Source organism: Perca flavescens, chromosome 4 (assembly GCF_004354835.1).
Source record: "Perca flavescens isolate YP-PL-M2 chromosome 4, PFLA_1.0, whole genome shotgun sequence".
Lineage (NCBI taxonomy): Eukaryota > Metazoa > Chordata > Actinopteri > Perciformes > Percidae > Perca > Perca flavescens.
This window is the reverse complement of record NC_041334.1, coordinates 1,762,136-1,775,685: the sequence shown is the minus strand read 5'-3', so window position 1 is coordinate 1,775,685 and position 13,550 is coordinate 1,762,136. Positions and strand designations below refer to the sequence as shown.

At 40.5% G+C, this 13,550-nt stretch overlaps 1 pseudogene; it reads right to left on the bottom strand.

Annotated features, from left to right (window-relative positions):
* Positions 1 to 309: 309 nt before the first annotated feature.
* LOC114554927 (piggyBac transposable element-derived protein 4-like) lies at positions 310 to 9,863 on the bottom strand (annotated as a pseudogene).
* Positions 9,864 to 13,550: the final 3,687 nt, after the last annotated feature.

The window sequence follows — 13,550 nt, the reverse complement described above, 5'->3', positions numbered from 1 at the left end:
CAGAACTCTGAAAAGATACAACTTTCTGTCAGGGTGGAGCGAGCTAGAGAAAGAACAGAGAGAGAGAGTGAGAGGTGCTAAAGTTAGATAAAAAATTGTTGCACATTAATTCATTAGTTGACAAGCAATCGATTCACCCTTATCAGATTTATATTAATTGTAAAACCAAGCTTAAAGCAACGATTTCAAGACACTCCTGAATGCATAAATAGCCACATTTTGTTATGTAATCATAATTAGTATAATCATAGATTGGTTTCTCTGAAGCTAGTTTGATGTTTTTCATCTCATCCCCCCCCCCGAGTACAGTCAGAGGGATGAGTCAGTCTTGTTTTTATCTTCTTCCTCCTCTTCTGTCACGTCCTGACCCGTGATGGAGAAGGACGGATAAAAGACCTTGTCAGGAGACAGCTTTACGTTCTTTTCTTCCTTGGCTGGCGTCCACTGTGGTCGTTAACACTTCTTTACTGTACATTTGTCCTCCACAGTCCCCACTTTGCTTTTTCTCTCTCTTCTGTATCTATTCTTACGCTCCTCGTTGTTCTGGCTCCTGTTTCATGAAGGCCGTCTCAAAGCTCTTATTCCTGCCTCGGGGAGCTAGGATGGAGGATGGATCTGTGAGGAGCTATGAGCGAGGATTCAGAGACAGGGTTTTTCCTGCATAAGGGAACTTTAGATCTCTATTTTCATTCAATTTTGGGTTATTTTATTCAATTTATTTTCATTTGAAAAAAAACAGTATCCCGACTGAACGTTGACTCTGTGATTATCCTTCCTTCCTTCGTTTTTTACGTCCTGCTGCTCCCATCGTTAGCCAGGAAATATTTTTTTTACTAAAGCAGTATATGAAATCAGATATATTAACTACCACCATTTAGTTGTTTTGTGTTATTTAGCTAAGATAGTTATAAAATATCTGTCAAGTCAAGTCAAAGTTTATTTATACAGCACTATTTATACAGACAAGCTGACCAATGTGCTTTACAGAGCAATAGAATATCACACGACAGACAAAACAAGAAAAATTTAAGAACAAATTAAACACTATTAAAAGCAATTGAATAGAAGTGTGTTTTCAAGAGTGACTTGAAAACTGACAAGTCAGAAGCAGAGCGAATATGAAAGAGCAAGCTATTCCATAGTGTCGGGCCAGCAATGGCAAAGGCACGATAACCTCTGTGTTTTAACCTGTACCGTGGTATGGATAAAAGTTTCTGTGTCCCTGACCTAAGATCCCTGGAAGGAGTGTATTGCTCTAGGAGCTCCGATAAATAGAGGGGAGCTTGATTGTTAAGACACTTATAAACAAATAAAAGAATTTTAAAATCGACCCTAAAACGAACCGGCAACCAGTGAAGAGAAGCTAAAATTGGAGTGATGTGTTCGTATTTACGAATGCCTTTTAAAAGTCTCGCTGCCGCATTCTGGACTATTTGAAGACGTGTTAAAGTTGTAGAATTTATTCCGTAATATAAAGCATTACAGTAGTCCAGTCTGGATGATAAAAATGCATGTATCACCCATTCAAAAGCTTGAGGACATAGAAACGGCTTAACTTTAGTCAGCATACGTAAATGAAAGAAACACGAGCTGATGACAGAGTTAATTTGTTTATCCAATTTCAAAGAACTATCTATTGAAACACCAAGATTTTTCACACAAGTATTTATAGAGTGTAAACGCTTCAGGGATATGATTTAGGCTACTTTTAGGAGGACCAAAAGTATAAGTTCCGTTTTATTTTCATTTAATTTTAAGAAGTTAGTAGACATCCACTTCTTTATTTTGTCTAGACAAGCCGACAGATGCTCAGGTGAATTTTTTCCTACCCGTTTAATGGGAACATAAATCTGAATATCATCTGCATAGCAGTGAAACGACACATCATATTTTTTAAATATGGATCCCAAAGGGAGCAAATAAAGAGAAAAGAGCGTAGGGGCCAAAATTGAGCCTTGAGGGACCCCCCAGCGAAGAGGAGCAGCAGAGGATGTAGTAGAGCCAAAACTAACAGAAAATCTTCGATCAGTCAAGTATGACCTGAACCAATTCAAAACGGTTCCCTTTAGACCAACATCCAGCTCGAGTCTAGACAAAAGAATATCATGGTCCACCATATCAAAGGCAGAGCTAAGATCTAATAGCATTAAAATCATGGAATCTCCAACATCTGTTGTCAGATAGATGTCATTAAAAACCTTCAACAGTGCAGATTCAGTACTATGGAGTGCCCGAAAGCCGGATTGAAACTTCTCATATATAGAATGTACACTTAAATAGGAGTGTAATTGATTTAATACCACTTTCTCTAAAATTTTTGAAATAAAAGGCAAATTAGAGATAGGCCTATAGTTATTCAGATCAGAAGGATCGAGATCTGGTTTCTTGATTGATGGAAATACTAAGGCATTTTTGAGAGCAGCTGGAAAGATCCCTAGGCTAAGTGAGTTATTTACAAAGGTAAGTAAACTGTGTCCTAATGTATCAAAGAGTTCTATTAAACTTTTAGGTGGGATAATGTCCAGAGAGCAGATTGTAGGCCTGAGATGAGTGATTATTTCTTGTAGATAGGAAATAGAAACATCCTCAAATTCATGAAAACCTGTGGAGAATGAAGATAGCATAAACGGAGTGGTTTCAATATCATTATTATTCGGACATTCATCAGTACCTGGCCTTTGATTTTCAATTTTGTTAGAAAAAAATCTAAGAAAGTCATCGCCAGATGTAATTATTCCACTCATTTTTTTAAACAATGGAATTACCCGTTTCAGCCACCAGGGGGCAGTGCTCCCCGTGCCCCCCAGCAAACTCATGGGTCAGACCCATCTGGTAGCGAAGGAGGGCCGAGACTGAGAGCTACATGGAAAAATATGCACCAAACAAGCTACTTAGAAATGTTGCTGTTTCTATGAATACAAAATTTGGGTAACCCCCCCGCCCCCCCTCTGGACCAAAACATTTTGCATGACCCTCCCCTCAACAAAGAATAAAAAGACATGACCCTCCCCTATTTTCCTCCGGTGGTGCATTCCATAAATACCAAACGGACCCTAAAATACCCAAATTAGTTGAAAGTAGTGAACTGATCATTTATTTTACACTAAAGAAGGTCGTATGGAACCATCCACGCTATTGTTTTTGGAGAATTTGTTACATGGAAAAATATGCACCAAACAAGCTACTTTGAAATTTTGCTGTTTCTATGAATACAAAATTTGGGTAACCCCCCCCCCCTCTGGACTAAAAAATGTTGTATGACCCTCCCCTCAACAAAGAATAAAAAGACATGACCCTCCCCTATTTTCCTCCGGTGGTGCATTTCATAAATACCGAACGGACCCTAAAATACCCAAATTAGTTGAAAGTAGTGAACTGATCATTTATTTTACACTAAAGAAGGTCATATGGAACCATCCACGCTATTGTTTTTGGACAATTTGTTGAAAGAAACCCACATTTTCTATATAGACTTTTTGAAAATTGGTCAAATTTGAGCCAAGGACAACAGGAGGGTTAAGGACCTAAGACGTTGCCTTTATTTCCCCTCTCTTTCTCTTCCCCTTCCTTTTTATCCTTTCATCTGCCCCGCTACAATATGGCAAATCTTCCCCACCCCCAAAATAAGTTCTCCCCTCCACTTCCCTCCTCTCTTCTTTCCTCTTTCGCTCATTTGGCCTCTTCCTGGCTCGACCCCTCTGATCCCGAAGCCGCGAGGGGTGGGTTTAACTCATCCTTTGATATCTTCTCCTCTCGGTTAGACAGAAACGAGTGTACCCAGACTACTACCCTACTGATACTTTAAACACCACTGTCTTTGAATCAGATGACTTGGTCTCTGTATCTCGGTGCCCGAGGCGAGAAATGAAGCGACATGACACATAGGTCATTCCGCTTCAAGTGGCAATATGTGTTCAGAGCAGAAGCCAAAAAAACTCGCTGTCTGAGGAACAAAATAACTGGTATACTTCCTACTGGAGCTTAACGCTTGGCTTATAGGTTTAGATTCTTATTTTATTCAGATTAAGAAACATTGCCGATTTCAAATTTACTTGGATTTTAATCTGTGTGTGTTGTTAGTGCATTAAAAACCTGCCAAATAAATCTGGTTTTATTGATTACTAGTCTCGCATTGCCAGACCTTACAAGTAGTCTATATATCCACGAAGTTCCACTTCTGGGATTTCTACGTTGCTGATGGAAATTCTGCCGGTAATCCCTCTTTTTGGCCGGATGTCCGTCCCCTTCCTCTTTCTTTGTGTTGGCATTCTAAACTCTGGTGGATTTATGGGGACTGAGCTTTCTGTTGCACGACTAAAACTACTTTTGAAGTCAAAATTAAGATTTTTGAATGTTACAAACTCCAACACAAAACTTTGTTCAAAAGCTTTAAGCAATTATTAAATAATTGAGAAACTCTGACCATAATCCCCAGTAACAGAGAGTCAGATAGTGTTGTTGGGGGGGGGGGGCATTAAGTCAGACTCAGTGGGGAGTGAAACCGGAGCAGAGGGACAGACACAGAGCTGGAGCAGAGCCAAAGTAGAACACTTTTTAACCCTCTGTTATCCACGGGTCAAATCTGACCTGCTAATGAAAAGTTTTTTTTATATCAGAAATATGGGTTTCTTTCAACCAAGCTGCCCCAAACATAACATGGATGTATGTTGTATGGAACCCATGCAACATTCTTCTCAGGTCAAATTGATTACTTTCATAAAATTTTGAATTTTGGTGTTTTATTTAATTTTATAGCATTTTCATTTATTTATTTTTTGTCTCATTAAACTTTGACATAAACCAGTCTGTGATCCACTCAACATCCTCTCATCTTAACTATTAGTCAAAATCATTCATAAGGTCTGCTTTTTCTTTTACTCAAAAAATGATGTACAATGTCATATATATTAGGTTTATTGACCATGAATTTTAAAAAGCATTAAAAAAGAAAAGAAAAAAAACGTTTCAAAAAAGCATCCAAAGCATCGAAAAAAGTGACAAAAACGTTGTCACCCAACGGCAACCAAAGAAAAAACAAGTTCAAGGTTGACGGGAAGACAACACTACCCTTCATCGGTTATCAGGCAAATAAAACGCTGACACATAAAAAACCTATCCATGTTTAAAACAGTATCACAGTGCTTTATCTACGCCAACACAGATAATCTGCAAACTGCCAAAAAACAGCCTGATAGTCAATCTAACCCTACTATCAATGTTTAACCCTTGTGTTGTCTTCCTGTTCGACCATGCACCTTTTTGTTTTTCTGGGTCAACATTTTAGTTGTTCTTTGTCGACATCTGTAATGTCGAAAAAGGACATTTTTGTCAGGGTAGATTTTTTTCGCTACGTTTCTGAAGCTTTTTCCAGAATTTTTGACACTTTCAAATGATATAAAATTTTATAAAACACCCACATTCAATGAAAGTAGTGAACTGATCATTTATTTTACACTAAAGAACGTTGTATGGAACCATCCACGCTATTGTTTTTGGACAATTTGTTGAAAGAAACCCACATTTTTGATACAGAGATTTTTTGAAAATGAGTCAAATTTGACCCCAAGACAACAGGAGGGTTAAAACAGCATCACAGCGCTTCAGCTCAAGTGTGTTGTCGCCGCGTGACACCAGAGTAAACCATCAGTCGGTGCTTTTAGGGCGGAGACGTGCAGAATGATGAGAGGGTAGCGCCAGTTACATCAGTCAGGTGAATTACAAACCAGACACGTTTTCTAAAAGGTCGCTGTTCACTGATAACACATTTAGTTTCCGTGACGCAAGCGAGCGGAGTGACCTCAGTCAAAGTCAGAGCAACACTTCTCTCCTTGACACAGGAGGATATCTCAGATGTGTTATCACACACACATAAAACACGCCACTGGAACCGCTGTAATCACTGCTTCAAAAGCTTTTCAATCACTATATTTCATGGCCTCCATGCTGTTAAAACAACAGATACATGAGACCGACCTACATCTCTGGAGTCCAGCGCATAGCTGCCAACACTCCGTGCCAATTTGCACGGTCCAAACTCCTTTATAAATAATCGGACCAATATGTTTGTCTAATGTTGACCAGTTGCCGCATCCTATTCACACAATCCACACACCTACAATTTTCAACCCGTTTGTGACCTCAACCTGGCAACCTATAATCCTCAACCTGGTAACCTGTAACCCAGTTGCGCAGTTGATCTCGCAAGCTTCGCGGAAAGTTCAGACCCGAAAGCGAGCCAATAAAGATGGCAGGTGAAGGTGGTGTTCCCGCAAAGAAATCCAAATATAGCTGTACATTTCAATTAGGTTGGGCGCAACAATTGACATGCATCTTACCTAGTCATATCGACAACCTCCACGCTTTTCGTAAGATTTGTCGCATTGATTTTAATGTAGCGCGCAGCGGGAAAAATGACATCACCCAGCACATTAAAACACAGACGCACCATCGTGCAGAAGAGGCACATAAGGGCACAAGGGCGATTTCATCCTTCATCATGAAAGGACAGACAGAGGCAGAAAATGTGATGCAAGCTGAACTCAAGATGGCAATGTTAGTAGCACAATTTTTTTTTTTTTCTTTTTGCGTTTTGTGACGACATCACTGCGAGTGTGGCAGGCATGTTCCCTGATTCTGCCATCGCCAGGAAATATTCCCCTGGAAGGACCAAAACCAGCTCATCAAGGGTAAGTTCATCTGATTAGTAATGCTAGATTTACAATGTGGTAACGTTAGCCTTCAGGGTGGGGGATTAGCACCCGCCACCAGCCAATGGCAGCTACTTTTTCAAAGTGGCGGGGTGGAAAGCTTTTGTCAAAGAATGCTGTTGCTAAGTAACAATAATGCACTTTTGTTGTAACTCATTTGATTGGTTTTCAGCGCTAGTCGTGACGCAAGTCTCATATCAAATGCACTGCCATACAGCTGGCGAAGACGGGACCCCAGGAGCAGAGTGGGGCAATAAAGGCTATCTGCTCTATGCAATCGGTAAAGTTCAAATATGTATTAACCCTTATGTGCTGTTGGGGATGTTTTCAGCCACTAAGGGGTAATTTTGAGTCTAAATTTGGCCATAACTTTTTCCGTGTTACAGCAAATGGAATGATTTTCACTGACAAATCTTATTTTAACATATATTTTAGGAAAATGCTTTGAAAATTTTCCAAAACCCAACAGTACACCGTGGGCAAATTCACCACCCTTTCGTTATGTTCGTGGCTGAAAACAGCCACTACTTTAAACTGCTGTAAAAATGTATCCGATAAATATTTTACATACATCTATTAATCAACCTCAGTCCTGATCAACTACTAAATTTTCTAAAAAAAATCTGGATTTTAACTCTTTAATTGCCAATTTCATAAATGATGTCACAGATTTGGGAAAAAAAACACACAAAATGACTGATTTTCAAAATAAAATGTGATTGTGGACTGGATTTTTTTTTACCTTTTATCACAGTCTTGGACATGTCAAAGATTAGAAACAACATTGGTTTTGATGCATTGTTAGTTTTTGTGCAGGATCAGATTTGAACTTTTTCTCCCTCATTTACTGTTTGTGGCTGTTTTTGCCCCATTGACTTCCATTATAACCACATTTTTTGATTGCAAAGCCATGACACCATATAATCATGCATTTTTGATTCTTAGTGGTTTTCCCTGTTGGGAAGAGGTAAAATTAGTAATTTGTACTGCTGATAACCAGGTGGCACCATTAATCATTACCATTGTAATAAAAAAAAAATCTACTCAGCATCTGCATCAGATTTATGAACAATTTATTATGAACCAAAATGCAACAACAACTTCAAATAAACTGAACAATGGTTCAAGAGTTGAGGATGGATGAAGAACTAAACAATTAAACAAACCACAAACTGTGTGTGTGTGTGTGTGTGTGTGTGTGTGTGTGTGTGTGTGTGTGTGTGTGTGTGTGTGTATGTGTGTGTGTGTGTGTGTATTTTCAATCTTTCCAGCAGGACTTGCAGCATATCACTTGGTGCTCTTTGCAAGTGTGCCCACCACAACGGATGCAAGTGCTAACTGTTCTTCTTTTTTTTTGTCCTGTGCACCACTTGCATGTTCCCCTCTTCCCTTCTGAGCTCCTGGTGCCTGCTGGTGTCTGTGGATCTGTGTCTGGAGGGACAGCTGCAGAAGACTGAATCTCTCTCACCAGCGAAGCAGCAACTGGTGCACGAGGGAGGTGCTCTCTCCTCAGTATTGCTGCAGAGACCAGAGAATTTCCCAGCTCTTCTAGGAAAAGCCTTCTCTGAAACAGCTTCGCCTGGTTCCAGGAGGGATCCACAGCTGTGAAGATGACATATGCATTATATGCCGAGACATCCACCATATTGAAAAATAACGTCTGTGGCCACCAATTGGTCCTCCTTCTGCAGCTGTAGGTGCCGACAACCTAAAAAAATAAAAGAACAAGAAAAGAATTTAGTACAGATTTAGTAAGTATTTTTGAAGCTGCACATGACAATGAGAATAATCATGCAAACATTGTCAAAACACAAACAGTATCTCCTACATTTATCCCTACCAAGCACATGAATTCAAGTAACAAATCATGTAGTAACAAATGTGTAATGGCACAAACCTTGTCTAGATTGTCGACACCTCCCTTGCAGCGGTTGTAATCTGCGATTATCTCTGGCTTCTTTTTTGGTCCCTCTGTCACCACTGCTTCGTGGTGCCTTGTACTGATGAGGATCACATTCCTCCCCCGTTTCAGAATGTACCTCACAGCCGTGGTGTTCTTCGTGAAGGCGAAGACGGTGGAGAGGGCAGGTCGTCCTTTAGCCTGCACCAGGTTGGGTGGCAGCTCTGGTTTATTTTTCCTGATCGTCCCGACCAAGGCTATTTTTTCTTCAGAAGCTCCTGAGCAAGTGGGTAGGAGGTAAAGAAGTTGTCACAGGTGACAGTGACACCCTGGAGTCCTTCTGTCATCTCCATGACAACACGCTTTCCATGACCCACCTCTGCAGCATTACCTGTCTTACCCAGGTAAATGTCACACCTCCAGGCATAGGATGTGCCAACATCAGCAGTCACCCAAATTTTTAGCCCGTATTTTGCTGGTTTTTTCGGCATGTATTGCCGAAAGCTGCATCTCCCTTTGAATGGCACAAGCTGCTCATCCACTGTGTCATCTTTGCCAGGGTTGAATAGGAGGGGAAGGCGATGCATCCACATTTCCCACAGGGATCTGATCGGGGCAAGCTTATCCTCTCTATGGCAAGCTGGTCTCTGCAGCTTGTCATCAAAACGCAGAGACCTGCTGATTTCATGGAATCTTGAGAGGGACATGGTGGCTCTAAAAATCGCACGACCACTGCGATTATCCCACAGGCAACGTGTGGACTCCCCTCTGGACCTGTAGACGCCGGCCAAAATCAGTAGCCCCATGTAGGCACGGAGATTTGTGGAGTCCATCTCGGTCCAGTTTCTCATTGTGCGGCGCCCATGGAGGTTGGTCATGCTGACAATGAGGTCAATCATCTCCTCTGTAAAAAACAGATTGAACACAGAATCAATGTTCTGGACCCTTGCAATGGCATAGCAGGTCGGCCCTGGAGTCACGCCTCTTGCTGGCTGAAGAAAGGGAGTTGTCTCCGCGTTGGTAGAAAACCACACTTCGCCGTTTCTTCCAATCCACCCAGATCCAGGATCCTCCGAATCATCCTCGCCTTCAGTTGAAGCTAGAGAGGATGATGAGGGTGGCACATCCAAATCAGGATCGGACTCTCTTGAGTCTGTGGTGTCAGAGGGAGACAACGATACATCCTCCAGCTCGCTGGAGGAATCAGGCTGCATAATGACATCTAAAACTTCCCTACGAGTCAAGCCCTTTCTCATGTTGCTTGCTGCTCTTTTCACCATCAAATGACCAGCAGGCTTGCATGCAAGTGTTGAAATCCACTCACTTTGTTTTTGTTTAGTCTGCATTTCTCGACATCAAAAGGCAGCAGATGCATAAATACACTTACTTTGTTTAGTTTACTCAATGTAGTACTGAGAGCTGAGGTGCATGTTTTGATTTTCTCAGGTCGCATCAAGGTGAGTTCCCACACTCTCACTCTCTCTCACACACACAGACACGCACTCACACACACTTTAATATGCTATTATACTCCATATAACTCCATGTACAATCCAGAATCTAAGCTTTTTTTTGCATAGGCCTATCTAAATGATTAATGGTGCCACCTGGTTATCAACAGTAAAAATTACACATTTTACCTCTTCCCAACAGGGAAAACCACCAACAATCAAAAATGCATGATTATACGGTGTCATGGCTTTGCAATCAAAAAATGTGGTTATAATGGAAGTCAATGGGGCAAAAACAGCCACGAACAGTAAATGAGGGAGAAAAAGTTAAAATCTAACTGCACACAAACTAACAATGCATCAAAACCAATGTTGTTTCTCATCTTTGACATGTCCAAGACTGTGATAAAAGGTAAAAAAAAATCCAGTCCACAATCACATTTTATATTGAAAATCAGTCATTTTGTGTGTTTTTTTTTCCCAAATCTGTGACATCATTTATGAAATTGGCTATTAAAGAGTTAAAATCCAGATTTCTTTTTAGAAAATGTAGTAGTTTTGATCAGGACTGAGGTTGATTAATAGATATATGCAAAAGAAATTTGAAAAAAATATTTATCTGATACATTTTTACATTTAGCAGTTTAAAGTAGTGGCTGTTTTCAGCCACGAACAGTAAATTAGGGAGAAAAAGTTAAAATCTGATCCTGCACAAAAACTAACAATGCATCAAAACCAATGTTGTTTCTAATCTTTGACATGTCCAAGACTGTGATAAAAGGTAAAAAAATCACATTTTATATGGAAAATCAGTAATTTTGTGTTTTTTTTTCCCCAAATCTGTGACATCATTTATGAATTTGGCAATTAAAGAGTTAAAATCCAGATTTTTTTTTTTTTTTTTTTTTAAATAGTAGTTTTGATCAGGACTGGGGTTGATTAATAGATTTATGCAAAAAAAATATTTATCTGATACATTTTTACAGCAGTTTAAAGTAGTGGCTGTGTTCAGCCACGAACATAACGAAAGGGTGGTGAATTTGAACAATCCACAAGTGTTAATAATAAAAAATATTTAAATAAATTTGAATTCCGGAAAAAGTGGCTGGTAAAAAATATAAGTGGCTGGTAAAATTGGGCATCCACCAGCGACTGTTAATTTCCCGATTTGAACTTGTCATACTTGCAAGAGTGTATGATGAGAATAATCTTGAGGTTGGTCACCAAATTTATTGACATGCCAGTCTGCAATGTGGGCACAGCAGTCTGTATGAGAAGCTGGCAACCTCATTGAGGGGAGTGTATTGACATGATGAGTACTGAGGACTTAAGGCTCATTTGAATGTTAGTATGTATATTAATCACAAATGCTTTTGTCTGATTATCACAGTAATAGAGGAATCCCATGGAATAACCTGGTGGCCTTCAACTCTGACAACTGCAGTGTAATGAAAGGAAAGCACCATTCAGTCATCACAAAATTAAAAGCTAGTCAACCTTATGTCCAGGATGTGGGTTGCATGCCACCTTGCCCAACTTGCCACAGGCTGTGGCATCAAGGCCATCAAGGCCCAAGTCAAGGATTTACTTGTCATTGTGTGTTTGTGTTTCCTTGTACAGTGCAAAGAGATGTGAGCTCTATAAAGAGTTTGTTGAGTTTACAGACACAGATAAACTGAAGCTGCTCAGATACCACAGTACACGGTGGCTCAGCCTCCACACCTGCATTCAAAGACTGCTCAATCAATGGGCTGCTCCGCAGGCTTACTTCAACAGTCATGAGGATGAGAGGAGTGCTAAAATCAGGAACCTGACAGGCTACCTTGATGATCCAGAGATAAAATTCTATTGAGTGCCACTTTTAAGCTATTGGTTGCATTCAACACTGCCTTCCAGGTAGGTAGGATGAAAGGCGGAGACATTACGAAAAGTGTAAATATCTTTTTTTCCTACATTTCATTTTTACCCATGTTCTACCAATAGGCAGAAGGAGTGACGGTCCATAAGCTACATAGTGAGATGACAAGACTGGTCAAGAGATACTTGGGCTACATTGTTCCAGCTAGATTGATTGTCGATACTCCTGTCAGTGAGGTATCCTGCAGACAAGAGCCCCAGCTGACTAATGAGGATCTCTTCATTGGAGCTGAGGCCAGAGCATTCTTCGAAAATGAAGAATTCTCCAGTCAGTAACTGGTGTTGAGGTCGGTCTCTCTCTCTCTCTCTCTCTCTCTCTCTGGAGAGGTGTTCTCTTCATGGATGAGCCCTGACCCTACCCCTAAGGCACACCTGTGCAATAATCCTGCTGTCCAATCAGCATCTTGATATGCCACACCTGTGAGGTGGATGGATTATCTCGGCAAAGGAGAAGTGCTCACTAACACAGATTTAGACAGATTTGTGAACAATATTTGAGAGAAATAGGCCTTTTGTGTACGCAGAAAAAGTCTTAGATCTTTGACTTTAGCTCATGAAAAATGGGGGCAAAAACAAAAGTGTTGCATTTATAATTTTGTTCAGTATATTAAGAATAAAGTTATGTTTTCATTTACGGGTATTAACACCACAGTGTTAAATGGGTTTGTACCAGTGTTAAAAACTGCAGTGCAGTGTTTCTGCAACACAAATACACATACAAAAATATAAATAAATATGAATAAATTAAGTATAGTTTTCCATTTATATTGCAATGTAAATAATACTTAACACTTACAGTACCCCCTCCCGCCCACCAACGCACCACCATGCCCCCGCACAAATCTCCCAGATTTTGAAAACCAAATGTTGGCAGGTATGGTTCAGAGGGTTTTCCTACATAGATGAATTGTTGGCGGCCCCCCAAAGACATTTTAGCCGGCCCCAGGAAAATCACCAGCACCAAAATAATAAGAATTGATTTAAAAATAGCACTTCAGATCCTCTTTGACTGTGCAATTCACCAAAACAGTTGAAAAAGCAGAACATGAACTTGAATAAGAGGTCATGGGCCCTATTTTAACCATCTAAGCGCACGGCGTGAAGCACCTGGTGAAGGTGTGTTTAGGGCGTGTCCAAATCCACTGTTGCTAGTGTGACGGTGGTAAAAAGGGTTCGTGCGCCGGGCGCATGGTTCTAAAGGGTTGTACTTAGTGTCTTCATTAATCAGAGGTGTGTTTTGATTGTAACATGCAATCAACCAATCAGAGATCATCTCCCATTCCCTTTAAAAGCCAGGCGCGTTTGGACCTTGGAGCATTGCTATTATGACAGAGGATTTGCTAAGCAGGAAGGAGAGATCATATCATATAATGCTGCGTTATTGACTTTAGACCAGGTTTTTGTTGGCCAATGGTGCCATCACTTCCCGCTGCCTCAAGATAGGATTACACCCAGAATGCACCTGAACACACCTCCCTGTAAGACCAGCATGCCCAGAATGCACCTTAACACACCTCCCTGTAAGACCAGCACGCCCATCGGATGGGGGCAGGTGCATTTGCTATTTAAACAACG